Here is a 15,670-nt window from a genome sequence, read left to right as displayed (position 1 = left end):
AGATAATCCACAACTCCATAATCTTTGTGTGACACCTTAAAGATATGAATTAATTGTAAATAACTATTATATATATATATATATATATGATTATTGTTGCTCAAAGTATATATTTTAAGATAGACATGTAATTTCCCCATAAAATTAATCAAAAAATTAATTATAATTTAATCTGTTTTATAAAATTATAACTTAATATGTTTTATTATGATATATGTTTGATTTATTGCTATTATTTACGAAGGATTTATACATTTTTTTTTTAATATGAAATTAATATGTTCAAAAATAAGGAGTAAAGTTTCTTTAAATATTTTAAAATAATGATTGAAAATTGTAATTCAACCATATATAATTCAATCATTTAATTTATATAGTTAAACTAATTCATATTCTCACTCGTCCATCTTTTACTTCTTTACCTCATAAACCCATAACTTCTAAATAACAATACTCTTACTCTCTATTCTACCTCTTTCATATCTTTAATTGGGATACTTGATAACTTCAACATTGTCATGTAGTCCCTATCTATTTTCCTATGGTCTCCATTATTAATTATTATTGTTCGTGCCTTGCCTATTTGTCCCTTTCACCAGTGAAAAACAAAATCAGATTCTCTCATAAATCCATTCTAATTTGCTAGAAATGAATTAGACTAAGTGTAAATCTCCCATCAAAAATCTTTTAAAATACCTATAATATCATTGATTAAAACATGGCCAATCATATGCTTCTCATGAATCACGGCACACTATTATATTAATTTTTCCCGCAATATATCTTGGTGATATTTTATGTTTATTTTTATTTATTTTTAAATAAAAATATATTTTATTATCATTAAAATAAATTATACAATTAATCAGATTATAATTACTTTTTATTGCTTGAAATTTAAGGTAAAAAATAGTTACTTTGATTCAAGTTTTTTAAACAATGATTGATTCTAAGTTTTATTAATTTCTATGACTATGTGAATTAAATTATAAATAAATATGAAAAATATTTTGACGAGTGTATTCATACATTATAACTAGCATATGGTTGTTCCAACTACAAGACACTTGGCTTTACCACATTAAATACAAGTATCAAAATGTTTCAATTTAACAACATCATAGTTTTACATTGTGATTGTTCTACTTCGAAACCTTTGTGATTTTGTAAAATGATTTGGTCAAACTAATTTTAGCTATGAAACAACAAACTTAAAACAAAGATTAACTGAAGGTTAATACAATCAAACTCAATGCTTTAAGTACATAAAAGGCTTATACTATGCCCATTATTATGAGTACATCTTTCTCAATCACTCCTAATGAAAGTTTCGTTTTTTACTCTAATTTAACTATATTTAAATTAAGCTAGAGTATCTACAATATAGCCCTTGTTCAAATGTGGCAGTTGGTTTATATTTTTCAAAGTTCACTAATTAAACTAAGTTGGTTTTTTCTTTTTTTTTTCAAATGTGGCAGTTGGTTTATATTTTTCAAAGTTCACTAATTAAACTAAGTTGGTTTTTTTTTTTTTTTTTTCAAATGTGGCAGTTGGTTTATATTTTTCAAAGTTCACTAATTAAACTAATTTGGTTTTTTTGTTTTGTTTTTGTTTTGTTTTTTTTTTGTTTTTAATCGAACTTTCTATTGCAAGACAAAAAGTTACATTGTATATGTTGTAAGCATTCAAGTCACTGTATGATTTGTGATCATAGAGTTGCTGAGATTTTGCATGAGAGAGATCTCCTGCTACCATCTCGAGGTCTAAATCCATTTCTCTGATCAGTTGTGTGAAACTAAGTTGGTTTATACCTTTCAAAGTTCAATAATTAAACTAAGCCACAGGGATGCTAGTTATGCAACCTTGTTTAAATTATTATTATTATTATTATTATTAATTATTATAAAAAAAGTAACATATAAGTTATGATACATTTTAAAAAATATGGAACAAGATAATTAATCGAGATTTATCTCCACTTTACCCTAAAAAAATTTAATATATAAATATGTTTTCTTACAATACCATCACTTATATCCCATTTTTTTTATATATAATCAATTTAATTAAAAGGTTAAAAATAGCATAGTTAATTTGGAGATAAATTTCCACTATTGATTTGTATATATTACTATGAATATCCTAGAATATTTCATGGAGGTTAAATCCCCACCATTCATCTCAAAATTATTGATAATTAAATTAAATTCTAGAAATCTTATTTCAAAGTAGGCACACTTATGGGATTAACAATATTCTTAAATATAGAGACTACTTGCGCCCACATTGCGTGCACATTACAGGGAAATTCTTAACCTGTAAATAGCATTTGTTATAATACAGTGGGTTCACTACCCCAAGCTCGAAATGACATCTGCTCATATTATAAATTAATTGAAAAAAACAAGTGACTTAGAGATAAAGTTAACTTTTGATGTAACTATTATTATGGATATTCCACCATATTCTATGGATCTCTACTATCCATCTAATAATTATTCTTAATTAAATTAAAATTTTAGAAAACCTATTTTAAAATACACATAGTAAAATCATGTTTTATTTTATTTAGATAAAATAATATAATATTTAATAAATAAAACTAATATAATATTTAATAGATTAAAATAATCATTGTTTTATTTTATCTATTAGATAAAAATAATATAATATTTAATAAATAGAATGAAAAGAGAAATCAATAATCACTTTCTTCCAAATCTCTATTAAAACCTTAAATTATTAATTAATAACGGTTTTAATATTATTGATGATGATGATGATGATAATGATGATGGTGGTGGTGGTGGTTAACGTCCACTGAGACCAAACTTTGGTCTATCGGACCTAAAGAAACGAATTATTTAGTTTGATTTAAGATTTTATTCCTATGCTCAAAAGTCTTGGAGAGAAGCCTCCCGAGCTCACTATAATTTTGACAACATAAAAGGCTAGGAAGGTCAGTATTGCAACAAATATTTTGAAACTGAGATCTAATGTGGTTGTATGCGGGGCACTCTAAGAGGAAGTGATTTTCATCCTCGATGTTTGTATTCTCACAGAGATGGTAGAACCTTTCCATCCATGGTGTTTTAGGAACTACCCAACGACTCGTTTCAGTATGGAGCTCATGAGAGTTCGTTCTAATCTTAGCTATATTAATTTTCTTCTTTGAGCTAGTTAAAAGAGAGAGATACTTTTGATCTTCTAGGGTGGGGTTGATGACCTCCTTATAATATCTTAGTTTTCTTTTAGCTGCTAAACCTTTCTCACACCACATTTTTTCTTTGAACTTAGAAGTAACAATATTTTTAATGGTATTAATGTTTTGCAATGCAACATTCTCACCGATCTCCCAATGGTTTAACCGGGCCCTGGTGTCTTTATACCAACCTCGTTTGAGCCTTAAGTGGTTTTGGCTGGAATTTAAATCTAGCTTAGGAAGTCTATGGTCTCCTATGTTATTGAGTTTGTGCTTGTACAACACAAGCATAGTCATAGCTAGGCTCTCGATAGGGGAAAGACCCACTTCTATAAGGAGAATATGATAGGGTGTGTTGCTTTTAATTTTGAGGTTATACATTATAAAACGCTTCTGGATTTGCTCAATATTTCTCCAGGATTTTCTAGAGATGCTACAACCCCAAACCTCACATCCATATAAGATAACCGAAGTGACTAAAGTTTCAAAGAGGAAGTTATTTCTATCCCACATTATGAGGTTTGCCATTTTACAATTATTTTCAAAACCAAAATAAGCCTTCCATCCCCCATTAATCGTTTTTTCAATGCTATAGTTCCAATTGAGTTTGTGATGAATATCAATTCCTAGGTACTTGTAGGAAGACACTTCCTCCAAGTTACTATTGTCATACATAAAATTAGCGTAAGTGTCCTTCTTGGATTTGATAATCATAACTTTTGTTTTGTCAGTGTTAACAATCATACCCATGGTAGAGCATAAATCATTAAGAAGTATAAGTTGCTTATCAAGATCAGATGTGCACCTTGCGAGAAGAATAATATCATTAACGTAGAGAAGAAGGATGATGACTATCCCAGCTAGGATCGTGCCAGCACATCCTGCTTCCTTTAAACAACCTTCTAGCTTGTCGATGTAAATGCCAAATAGGGTAGGAGAGAGGGGGAAACCTTGTTTAACTTCGATATTACACTTAATATCTTTCGACCACCCCTCATTGCTCTTTAACTTGGAAATTACATTATCGTATAACCTTATGGTGATAGATCTCAACTCAAAAGGAACCTTTAGCTCTTCTAATCTATTCCAAAGGTTGTTTCTAGGAACCATATCGCAAGCCTTTCTAATGTCCACAGAGCAACAAAAGAGATTGGATTTATCATTGCGGCATTCCTCCACAATGATCCTAAGCATAACGAGGTGGTCTGTTGTTGAGTGATGCTTTCTAAAACCCGCTTGGCCTTTAGCCCACTTACCTTCACTTTCAAACCATATGCTCAACTTCCTTTCCAAAATAATACCATATAACTTGGCTAGGAGAGGGCTGATCATAATTGTCTGATAATTAGAGGGGTTATTTGTATCCCCACTTTTAAAAATAGGGATAATGAGGCTTTGAGTCCATGGTTTAGGGAACCCTTGCTTGACCGCTTGATTGAAAAGCTTGTGAATGTGGGGGATGAGGATAGGACCTCTAATTTTTAAGATTTATGCCTGGTAACCTTCAATGTCCTTAGCTTTCCCATTAGCCAAGCGATTAACCCCAAAATCAATGTCTTCTAATGAGAAAAATTCTTTTGTTGTGAGCAAGGTTTCAAAGCTATCCATGACATTTGGAGATTCATAAAGCTTTTTAAGATATGAATTCTAGTCGTGTAAAGAAATTTTATTATTATCTTTAGTTTTCCTAGTTAGAATCTGCCTCTAGAATTTCTTAAGAGCTACCTTAGAGAGGTGTAAGAGATTCTCTTGTCTTTTACAAATATACTGCCTTTTTTTTCCTTCTAATTAGGGCTTTGTATATTTTTATCTTGCCAATTTTAAGAGATTCATCAACAACTTCCTTAATTTCTCTCCTCGCACTTTTACAATCTTTATCATACCATGGGTTGGTTTTGCTATTTCTTTTATTACTTGAAACTTCAATTGAGTACTTGTTAATAATTAGAATAAAACTCTATTACTGTGGGTTCTCCGATCAAAAATTCAAATAACACAAACCACAGATCTCTGAAATCCAATATCTTATCCCGGTACGGAGGGGATACTTGGAGTGAAATCCTTGCACTTGAAAGTGTTAGAGTTAGAATAAAAATAAGAGCTTCAGATCTACATTTCCTCAAAAATTGCCGGGACAGCAATATCATTCCTCCTTTTGCACAGGTTAAACATAAGTTACATAATAAATACAACAGTAAATCGTTTCTCCATATGAGTTTCTCTCTAATTCGGTCTGAAATCAGAAGAATCAGAGCTTCCCTGGAGCATCTTGGTCGTTTGGCCCTCTCTGCCCACCTTAAACTTGCCAGCAACGTCGATAAAAACCTGTGGGCCATTATAGATGGCAGGACCGCACTGAAAGCAGAAAAGGAATGGCAGACTGCGCAGGCTAGGCAGCACAATAAATTTACCAAGCTTCTAAAAGCTAAAAATGCAGATTCAATTCGGACAAATCCTGGTAACTGCGCAAAAAGTCCCAATTCAAATAACAGCGGAGGTAAATTCAACCGGTTTAATGATTCTAGCGCAGAATTAATAACTGTTATTCCTCGGATGCACACGACTGAAGACATCGGAAATTCCTCTGAAAATCGGTCTGGTAGTAATGGTTCAAACGCAGGTACTCCAAGTGAATTAAACACGGCTGAAGACATCGGAAATTCCTCTGAAAATCTGTCTGGCAGTAATGGTTCAAACGCAGGTACTCCAAGCGAATTAAACATAGGCAATATGATTAAATTGCGGCCTAATAAGCAATATTATTCTGATAAAAATGACGGAATTGAAGACAATAACAAGAAGAAAACCGTTAGCATGGAAATGATGGTGGGAAACACCGAAAACAACCGGTTTGACAATAACTCGATCGACATTTCAAGTATAGATATCGAAAACGCAGATGAGAGAGGTATCTGCTCCGGTGAAAAAGGTATAGATATCGAAAACGCATATGAGATAGGTGTCAACAGCTATGCAATTAATTTAAATGAAAATTCTAATAATAATTTAAATGGAAATCCGAATATAAATAATGAGTTTGAAAATAATGAGTGTGACAATATAAGCGCAGAATTGTTTTTATAACCAGAAGCATCGAATAGGATCTTCATGGATAGTGATTACTCCCTGGGCATGGCCGAAAATGAAAAGAATGAAGACAATGTGGATAGTATCGAAAGGGTGCAGGTCTCCAGAGAAGATGCGCAAGACAGAAAATTCTATGAGGATGCAAAAAGGCCAGAATTAAACGCTAATAATGACAGTCTTATCCTAAAAGATGTGGAAAAATGCAATGTGCTGAGCAAGGGTGACAAGGAGGCTCGTGAAAACTCGTATGAATCAGCCTCAACATCAAAAAGAAAAGTAGTTAACCTGTCTTCCGAGGTTCTTGACCAGTTAGCCGTTAATGTTCTCAGCAAGGGGATGGGGTTTGCAATGGCCCCTAAAAGCCTCCCTATTGAAAAGATGATCTGTTGCATTGAAGATGGGATTAGCAACCTCCCTCTTGCAGACAAAGAGGCCTTAAGGCAAGAATTTTCTCTCATCATGAGAAAAGCCAAGGCTCCCAAAAGTAACTTGAGTAAGGAAGAGCAAAAGGCTTTCAGTTCCTTACGAAATAATGACAAGATAGTTGTTCTTAAAGCAGATAAAGGAGGAGCAGCAGTTATCCTTGATAAAGAAGACTATGTTAAGAAAATGAATGATCACCTAAATTGTGGCAGTTATAAAAAACTGAACAATAATCCCATGGCCAAGATTATGAAGGATGTAAAAAAGATTATCTCAGATTCCAACCTTGATGAAAAATTGAAGAAGAAATTAACCCCCTCTAGTGAAACCATTCCTAGAATCTATGGATTACCCAAGATCCATAAGAAGGGGGTCCCCCTGAGACCGATAGTTAATACCATTGGCTCCCCAACCTATGAGCTGGCTAAGCATGTCGCCAAAATTCTGAAACCCCTGGTTGGAAATACTAACTCCTTCATTAAAGACTCACACGACTTTGTGAATCTTATTAAAAATGAAAGAATGGAAAAAGATGACATCCTTGTGAGCTTTGACGTGGTTTCCTTATTCACGAAGATTCCTCTTGATGAAGCCATTCAGGTCATAAGAAGTGTCACTGATCCAGAAACCGCAAAGCTGGCTGAAGTCTGCTTAAGGTCAACTGTTTTCACATTCCAAGGAACATTTTATGAACAGACATCTGGTGTAGCAATGGGATCACCCCTCTCGCCAATTGTGGCCAACTTATACATGGAATATTTTGAGAAGAAGGCCTTGGAATCTTATCCTTTGAAACCAGCATGGTGGAAGCGTTTTGTCGATGACACCAATATAAAATGGACCCATGGTAAATCAGAACTTGACAAGTTTTTCAATCACCTTAACTCCATTTCCCCTGACATAAAATTCACTATGGAGCTTGAAGAAAATATGAGCATCCCTTTCTTGGACATTCTCATCATCAGAAAAAAGGATGGCTCGTTGGGCCATAAGGTTTTCAGGAAATCAACTCACACGGAAAGCTACCTTCATGCGGATTCCCACCATCACCCAGCCCAAAAGCTTGGCGTTCTGAACACTCTTGCCATTAGAGCCCTCCGAATTTCTGACTCAGAACATATAAATGAAGAGAAGAGGCATTTAGTTTCAACTTTCAGAAATATAGGCTACAAGGATCATGAGATTAAAAAAGCCATAAAGAAAGTTGAAAGGAGGTTGTCCTCTCCCAAACCTAAAGAGGAGGATCAACCTCATGGTGGTAAGGTCTTTCTACCTTATATCCATGGGGTCACAGATAAAATGGCAAAGATCCTAAGAAAGAAAAACATTTTAACTCACTTCTCAGCTCCTGGTACCATCAGACAAAGTTTAAAATCTGTTAAGGATGATATTGACAAGCAGCAGCTTAAAGGAGTCTATAAAATAGACTGTTCGTGTGGAAAAAGCTACATAGGTGAAACTGGTCGCTCCCTCCAGACAAGACTGAAAGAACATGGCGCTGACATCAGGAATGGAAGATCTCGTACCTCAGCCTTGGCAGAGCACTCCTCAAAGACAAAACACCACATCTGCTTAGAAAACGCATCAATCATCGCAAGAGAAGAGCAGCATCAGAAACGGAAAATCAGAGAAGCCCTCGAAATCTTGAAGCATCCTTGTAATCTGAACAGAGACAGCGGTTTGGAGATTAGCGGAAGCTGGCTTCCCCTGATCAATGAAATAAAGAAACGTCAGCCCGGCCCCAGGTAAGTCATCTAACAGGTAAGATAGTTATTAATATTGATATTAACATAATTTTAATATTAATTTTGTCCTAGGTTATTTATATTATATTAAAGCCCTAATTATTAATATAACCTCAATATTGGTTTTTAATATAATTTAAGTATTAATGTATGTTCTAATATAATCTAAGTTTTTAATATTGAATTAATATAGATTTTAGGTTATATTAATAAAATTTTTAGATAAGTGATATAGATATTAGGTTTTTATTGATATTATTTCATATATTAAGCTATATAGACTTTAGGTTATATAAATATTATGTTATATAGTGATCAAGTTTTATAAAAAAAAATATTAGGTTTCATAATCATTAAGTTATAGAGTCGTATATTTATTAATATTAAGTTATATAGTCATATGTATTAATATTTAGTTATATATTATTATTAAGTTATATAGTCTTTTATAGTCATTAAGTTATAGAGTCATATATTCTAATATTAATATATATATTAGTTTTTAGATAATAAATTTATATAGATTTAAGGTTATATATAGGTTTATGATATTAATATATATATTGTTTTTAGATATTGATATAGGTATTAGGCTTTATCGATATTAATTCTAATATATATTAAGTTGTATAGTCTTTAGGTTAGATAATTATTAGTTATATAGTAATCATGTTTCATAAATAGTAGGTTTTATAGTCATTAGGTTATATAAATATTTATGTTATTTATTAAATTTATGATATTAATATATATTCTAGTTGTTAGATATTAATATCTACATAGATTTTAGGTTATTTGTAGTTTTTTGATATTAATATTAATATTATTATATATATTAGTTTTTAGATTATTATATTTATTTTGATTTTAGTTTAAAATTTTTTGTTTTAATATATTAAATAAATAAGATTAATTTATTAAAATTATAATCAAAATTAAAATTAAAATAAGGTTTTAAAATATTAAATAAATAAAGATTAATTTATTAAAATTTTTAATCAAAATTAGAATTAAAATTATAAGGTTTAAAATATTAAATAAATAAGATTAAAATTAAAATTAAAATCAAAATTAAAATTAAAATTAGGTTTCCTGCCTACATGTGCTTTGCCTTTAATTTTCTTTCCTCCCTCATGAGTATTTATTCCTCCATCTCGCTCTTCTTCTTTTATCATCTTTCTCTGATCATCTTTCTCTTTTCCCTGATGATGGATCCCATTTGGGATTCGAAACGTTGGTGTAAAAACTCTATTAGTGTGGGTTCTCCGATCAAAAATTCAAATAACACAAAACACAAATCTCTGAAATCCAAATAAAAAAATCAATAACTCAATCTGTCCATCCGTAAAAATATATGAACTATATCGGTTATTACCCCTGAAATCCTGGAAAATATGTGAACCATAATAGTTATATTAAATCTTTAACCGTGTGGTTGAGGTGAAGTTAATGTGAGATGGTATGGTGTCCCCCACTATATATAGGGTTCTTATTTTAGAAATCTTACATCCTCGACTGGCTGTGTGACGAGTGGGAGCTGGGTGGAGTCGATTTTCATTCCTCGCTCTTACATAGTTGCGCATCCTTCCAACTTTATCAATCATTTATTAACCATGCCTGCAAATAAATGTTGCTGCTGCTGCTTACTTCCATGCTTTCCATGCTTTTCTGATAACAAATACGCCCAATCTACACAACCTGATTTGTCTGAAATTCCCCCCTTTCCTCTCACTGTGATTGTCAACCCTTCTTCTGCAGCAGCAACTTCTTCTTCTGCTCCTCTAAATGCTTCAGATGATAATTTTGGTCCTGACTTCTAGCCTAATTCTCCATCAGCGCCCGCCTCCACTCAAGCCAACGCTTCTACAGATGGTGCAGTAATGCAAAACGACTCTCAACCCATTGCTCCATCACCTGTACCCCCTCCTGTTCTCAAGGTACTGCAACATCATCTGCCTTCACCACTTCTTCTCAAACCACTGATTCTCCAACTGCCTAGCCTGCTCGTGACAAGGGTTTTGAAAGAGGATCCTCCTCGACCCCCTCCTTCACCAGCCTTCCAAAGGAGTCGGATCATGCTAAGTGCATAATGGAAGGCGCTAAGGTAGTTGATAAAGATGCTAAGTGCATAATGGAAGGCGCTAAGGTAGTTGATAAAGAAAATGTTGATATCGATCTCAGTGACCTCATCAACTACATATCAGAATTATTGCGTTTCATCGAGATTCATCTCTATCTTCGTACTCTTTTCTTTCTTCTTTGTTTTTCATTTGAAACAGAAGAAACTGAGAAGTTTTTCATTAACAAAGAAAATCTCGGAATATGATAGAAGAGAGTCCGGTTTTAACTTAGGAAATAGAGAGTCCGGTTTTAACTTTTGAAATTTTAACTTTGGTGCTTTTGAAATTCTATTGGACTGGGTGATAGTGTTACGTGAGATTATCGGTTTCAATTTTATTTTAATATTTTACTAATTAAGATAGATTTATGTGATGTAAATTATTATTTTAATTTTAATGGTAAAATAGATTTTCATTTATAACAGTTATATATATTTTAATCTTTATATAAAAAAGAAAGGAAAAAAATATTTTATTAATTAAATTTATTAAATTAATTATATGTTATTATAAATATGAATTTTTATTATTATATATCATGAATTTTTCTTAATTTTTTTATAATTTCTATTTTTATTATTTTTTATTTAAATTGATATTATATTTTCTAAAAACAAATTGGTATTCTCTCAAAATAGATTGTAGTTTTTTTTGATAATATTTTTTCCCACATTTTCTAATATTATACCATTAATATACACAACACATCTTCCTCTTAGCAAACCATCGTATCAATTGTTAGATTGCATGCAGAAGAGTGGCTAAGTGCGAATTAAGTGATAAATACCAATTGGATCTTTTCCATGACCAAGTGGGTAGCCATTTGAAACATCTACCATGTGTTGATATTTTTTCTAATTATAATCTCAATAATTTAAACTAAGATAGTTACTAATCCAAGTTTCGGTGAGGTTTACAATGACTAAAAAAATTTGACATCAATTTTTAGGTTGGATTTTTTTTTCTTTTTATTTTTTTCTTGTAGCTTTTTAATTACTTCAACTTTGTTTTTTTGTTGTAAGCTTCAAATTTTAGTTTCTTCATTTGATGGTGCAAATGTTTCATTGCTTTAATATAGAAAATTATTTTAGAATGTCCATGCATGTCTTATACTTCAAAAATTTGCTTGTATGTGAACTGTTGCCACATGTCATCTTCTATAGTTTTCTCTTCATCATCAATCTTTTGATCATCAATTTGCTGCAACATAAGTCGATAATAAAATTTTATCTCTCAAGGAATCTAATAGATGAAAATTTCATTAACTTCTTCATTTTCTACATCATTCATGTTGTCTTCAATATTCATTGTTGCAACTTCCATGCAAACTTCATCAAAACATAGTGTTTCAAGCCATGATTCAAGGAACTTTAACTCTTCTTCAAATTTTGTTGTTTCTTTCTAGTTGCTACTAACATTTTCACACTCAAAATCAATGTAGTTTATATGAAAAGGCATCTGTGAAACCTTGTTGATTTTGCTCTTTATGCCCTGCAATGAGAGCTTTCTCATCAACAATTTTAATTGTTAGATCCACTATATCATTTATTGCTTCAATAGCAGCTTCCCTATCATTATCAAGATCTGTTGCTAGATTCACTAAATCATCATCCAATTGTGGTTGAGCATAGTGGGATTCATGAGCTTCTATGTGCTCTTCCTCTATTGTTGGTACCACATCATCATCATTTTCATTCATTTTTAAGTATGAATCACCAAATTCTTTGTCTTTCTGTAGATTTGTTGATATAGATCCACCTTCCTTTTCATATTCAACTTGATTACTTCCCCTTACACCAAAAATCCTCTCAAAGGTATCCCAAGCCTCCTTTGTTGTCTTTGCATCTACAATGAGGGAAAGAATGTTGTCATCTATGCATTCCTTTATGAATTTTAATGTCAAGGCATATTTTTCTTTTTGGCTTCAAATTCTTTCAAATAGATCTCAAACAACATTTGTTTTTGCTTTGATTTTCTCAACCTATTGGATTTTCCTATTTGTTGAAAATTGGCTAATTGCAACTCAACAAGCAAATCGACTTGCAAATATAGCGGTTGCTTCAATAAAAATGCATAGTTTGTGGTTACGTCATTGCAGTGTCTAACTTCAGTGTAGATTCGTCTTAGCAATGGTGGGTTTACAAACCTTTCAACACTCAATGCGTTCTATATTCTTTGTTGCACAACTTCTACAAAACAAATAAACCCTCTCAATAAATTTGTAAAACTCCACTGTCAACTTTGGCTTTGACAACGATAACTGTCGATGTGGCTCACGGTGATGGCTAACGCAACCCCCTTTATCCAAAAATGGTGGCTCAAGAATTCCAAATAAATTCACCTTCAAATCTTTATCAAAATATCAATAATAAGCTGAAACAAATTACATAATTCTCTCATAAAAGTTTTTTGAAAAGAATAACACTTTCACAAACTCTTTTTAATTTCTAATTAGAAAAAAAAAAAAAAAAAAATCTTTTAAAAATTTCACAATATTACAACACCCACAACGAATATCATGACCACAAACAAAATTCAATATCCTTTTTTTAAAATCCTTTTAATATCTTTTTAATTTCTAATAATAAAAAAAGAGTCTCTTTCAAAAAATTCACAATATTATAACACCCACAATGAATATCATGACAATAAAAAGGAACTTTCAATATATTTTGGGTTTTTGTTTTTAATAAAGAAAAAATGAACTTTTCAAACGAAATCGTGGTTTTCGAAAAACTTTCTTCCTTCTTGCGTGACAAAGAATTGTTTAAGGAAAAAAACTTTTCACCACCTTTTTTAAACTCGTGGAATTTTCATGTTGGCCATTCTTTTGACTTTACGTGTCCTTTTTTAATTTAATTAAGAGGCTGTGATAGCTCAAAAAGGTTATCACAACCCACAAAAATTATATTAGATGAGGCCCCTGAATCTATTAAACAGTTGTGTAGGTTTTTATTATAAATTTCATAAGTGAGCAGGAAGGGTGGAGTGTGAGAATTTGATTTATCTCCGATTAAGATTGAATCGGTAATTTCAACCATACCTGCAGGAGGCTGGCTTGAATCGTTGGCAGCTCTTGCACTGGGAAGGGGAATAGAGGGAATAGCATTTAATTCTTTGAGAAGTAGCTTTTGTTGATGTTTCAGTTTACTAAGTTCAAACATGGTTATATTTGCCTTGGTTTTCTTCATGTCATCAACAATGTTATATTCCATTGAATCGGATACCACTAGAGTCTTGGATGTTGAAGGAGAACTAGAAGTTGAAGGCTGGCTTTGAGGAACTACCACAGGTGACTTCTTTGGGGGAACTCTTTCCTTTGCTGTAGTAGCGCCTGCGCTCCTCTTCTTTGAAGTTGCCTGGGCGGGTTCAGGAGCGCTTTTACTTCTTGTAGTAACCGGAAAGGCTTCTTCTTCATTCTCCATATCAGAGTTTGGGAGTATAAAATCCCACATTCCGTGGCATTCAGCTACTTTTCTTCATCATCGGTTTGTGAAGGTGTTTCCTCTTCCTCTTCTTCTTGGTCTGAATCAGCGTTAGATATAACATTGGGTGGCTTTGATTCGGTTTTCTTAAAAGTCCTAAATGGTCTTTTGCTTGAGGTTTCGGCCACCTGCTTTTTAATCTCAACCATTTCATTAGACAATGTTTTAAGGACCTTTTGTAAACCTTCCATGTCATATGGGTCCTTCGGGGTTTTCTTCTTGGAATCTTCTTTAAACAAGATTTTTTTAGCTTTTCTATCTTCTAGAGCAGCTTTCTTTTCAAGAGCATTGATGCGCTTTTCAACGGCAAGTGCCTCTCTCATATTTTCAGCTAAGGTAGGTTTGCCAGCCCTGTCTACAAAAATGGCTATGTTGGCAGGTAGGGCAGTGATGTACCATTCGCTTCGGATTTGCTCACTTGGTTTAGAAGCGGTAGGGATTTTATTCAGTAGTTTATTAAATCTGGCATTAAACTCCTTTATTGGTTCCCTGTGCTCTATTCTCAAATTGGAGAGGTCATTTATTAAAGTTGCTAGGGACGTATCATCTCCATATTTGGTGAGAAACTGCTCTTGGCATGTATTCCAACTGGTAATCGAACCAGAGGGTAAGGAAAAATACCAGGATCCTGCTGATCCTTGTAAAGTGTAAGGGAAAAGTCTTACAACAACATCTTGCTCTGTCACTCCTTTTAGGTTAACTGCTAACATGAAGTTGTTGATGTGTTCTTCAGCCTGGATCCCATCATCTGGATTGAATTTAGGCAGCGATTTTTTGGGATCATTGGGTAGATCATGAAATGGTCCAGGCATGTTGACTGCTCCTGGCCTAGTCCATGGATCTGCCATTATAATGGCGACAGTGGTTGAGACTACTGCTGGGATTCCGGATGTGTTGGAAGGGATTGAAGATGAGGAGTGAATAGATTGGGATATTGAGGCTTCTGTTCCCTGGTGAACGACAATTTGTAATGGGGGAGTGGATGGTTGACCTTGCAGTGGAGAAAATGAAATGGAGGAGGTGGAAGAAAGCCCTTCACTATCAGATCCTTCAGTAATTTTCTTTGCCCTTTTCCTTTTCGGTAAAGGAAACTCAGTTGGTTCAATACCGAGTTTTTCACTCTGAAGTCTGGTGAGAGGGTGAGTGAGGTTGAACTGCGAAGTCGCACTGCTTTCTGATACCTCAGATTTCTGTGGTGAGATCGAGAAGCTCTGAAGTTTATGGATTAGAGACTGAACTTCAGGTGATTCAAGACTTAATTGTTCTGTGGTATGATGGGTTTGAGCAGTGGTCGTTGATTCCTCTTCTTCCTGTTCGGGTACCGGAGATCCAGTATACAAATGGGAAGGTCGAGGGGATTCGGAGGGGAAAGTGCTCTTGGAATGGCTTATAGGTTTGGACTTATGTTCCATTCACAGCTGAGGCCCTCCTTCTAGCGCCAATTTTGTTGAGGCCTCGAAAATCGCTGCCACAACAAAGGGGAAACCACCCGGTCCGGAACCTTGAAAGCAGCTCCTTTTCCGTTTGGAATAGTGGCTCCGACTGGGGATAATGGGACCAGTTTCCCAATAATAGATAAAAGTGGGATGGACGAGTAGCTTATGCGGT

Source organism: Pinus tabuliformis, chromosome 1_2, assembly GCF_031772625.1.
Source record: "Pinus tabuliformis cultivar Carrire ecotype Pingquan chromosome 1_2, CPIR1, whole genome shotgun sequence".
Lineage (NCBI taxonomy): Eukaryota > Viridiplantae > Streptophyta > Pinopsida > Pinales > Pinaceae > Pinus > Pinus tabuliformis.
This window is presented reverse-complemented; position numbering follows the sequence as displayed.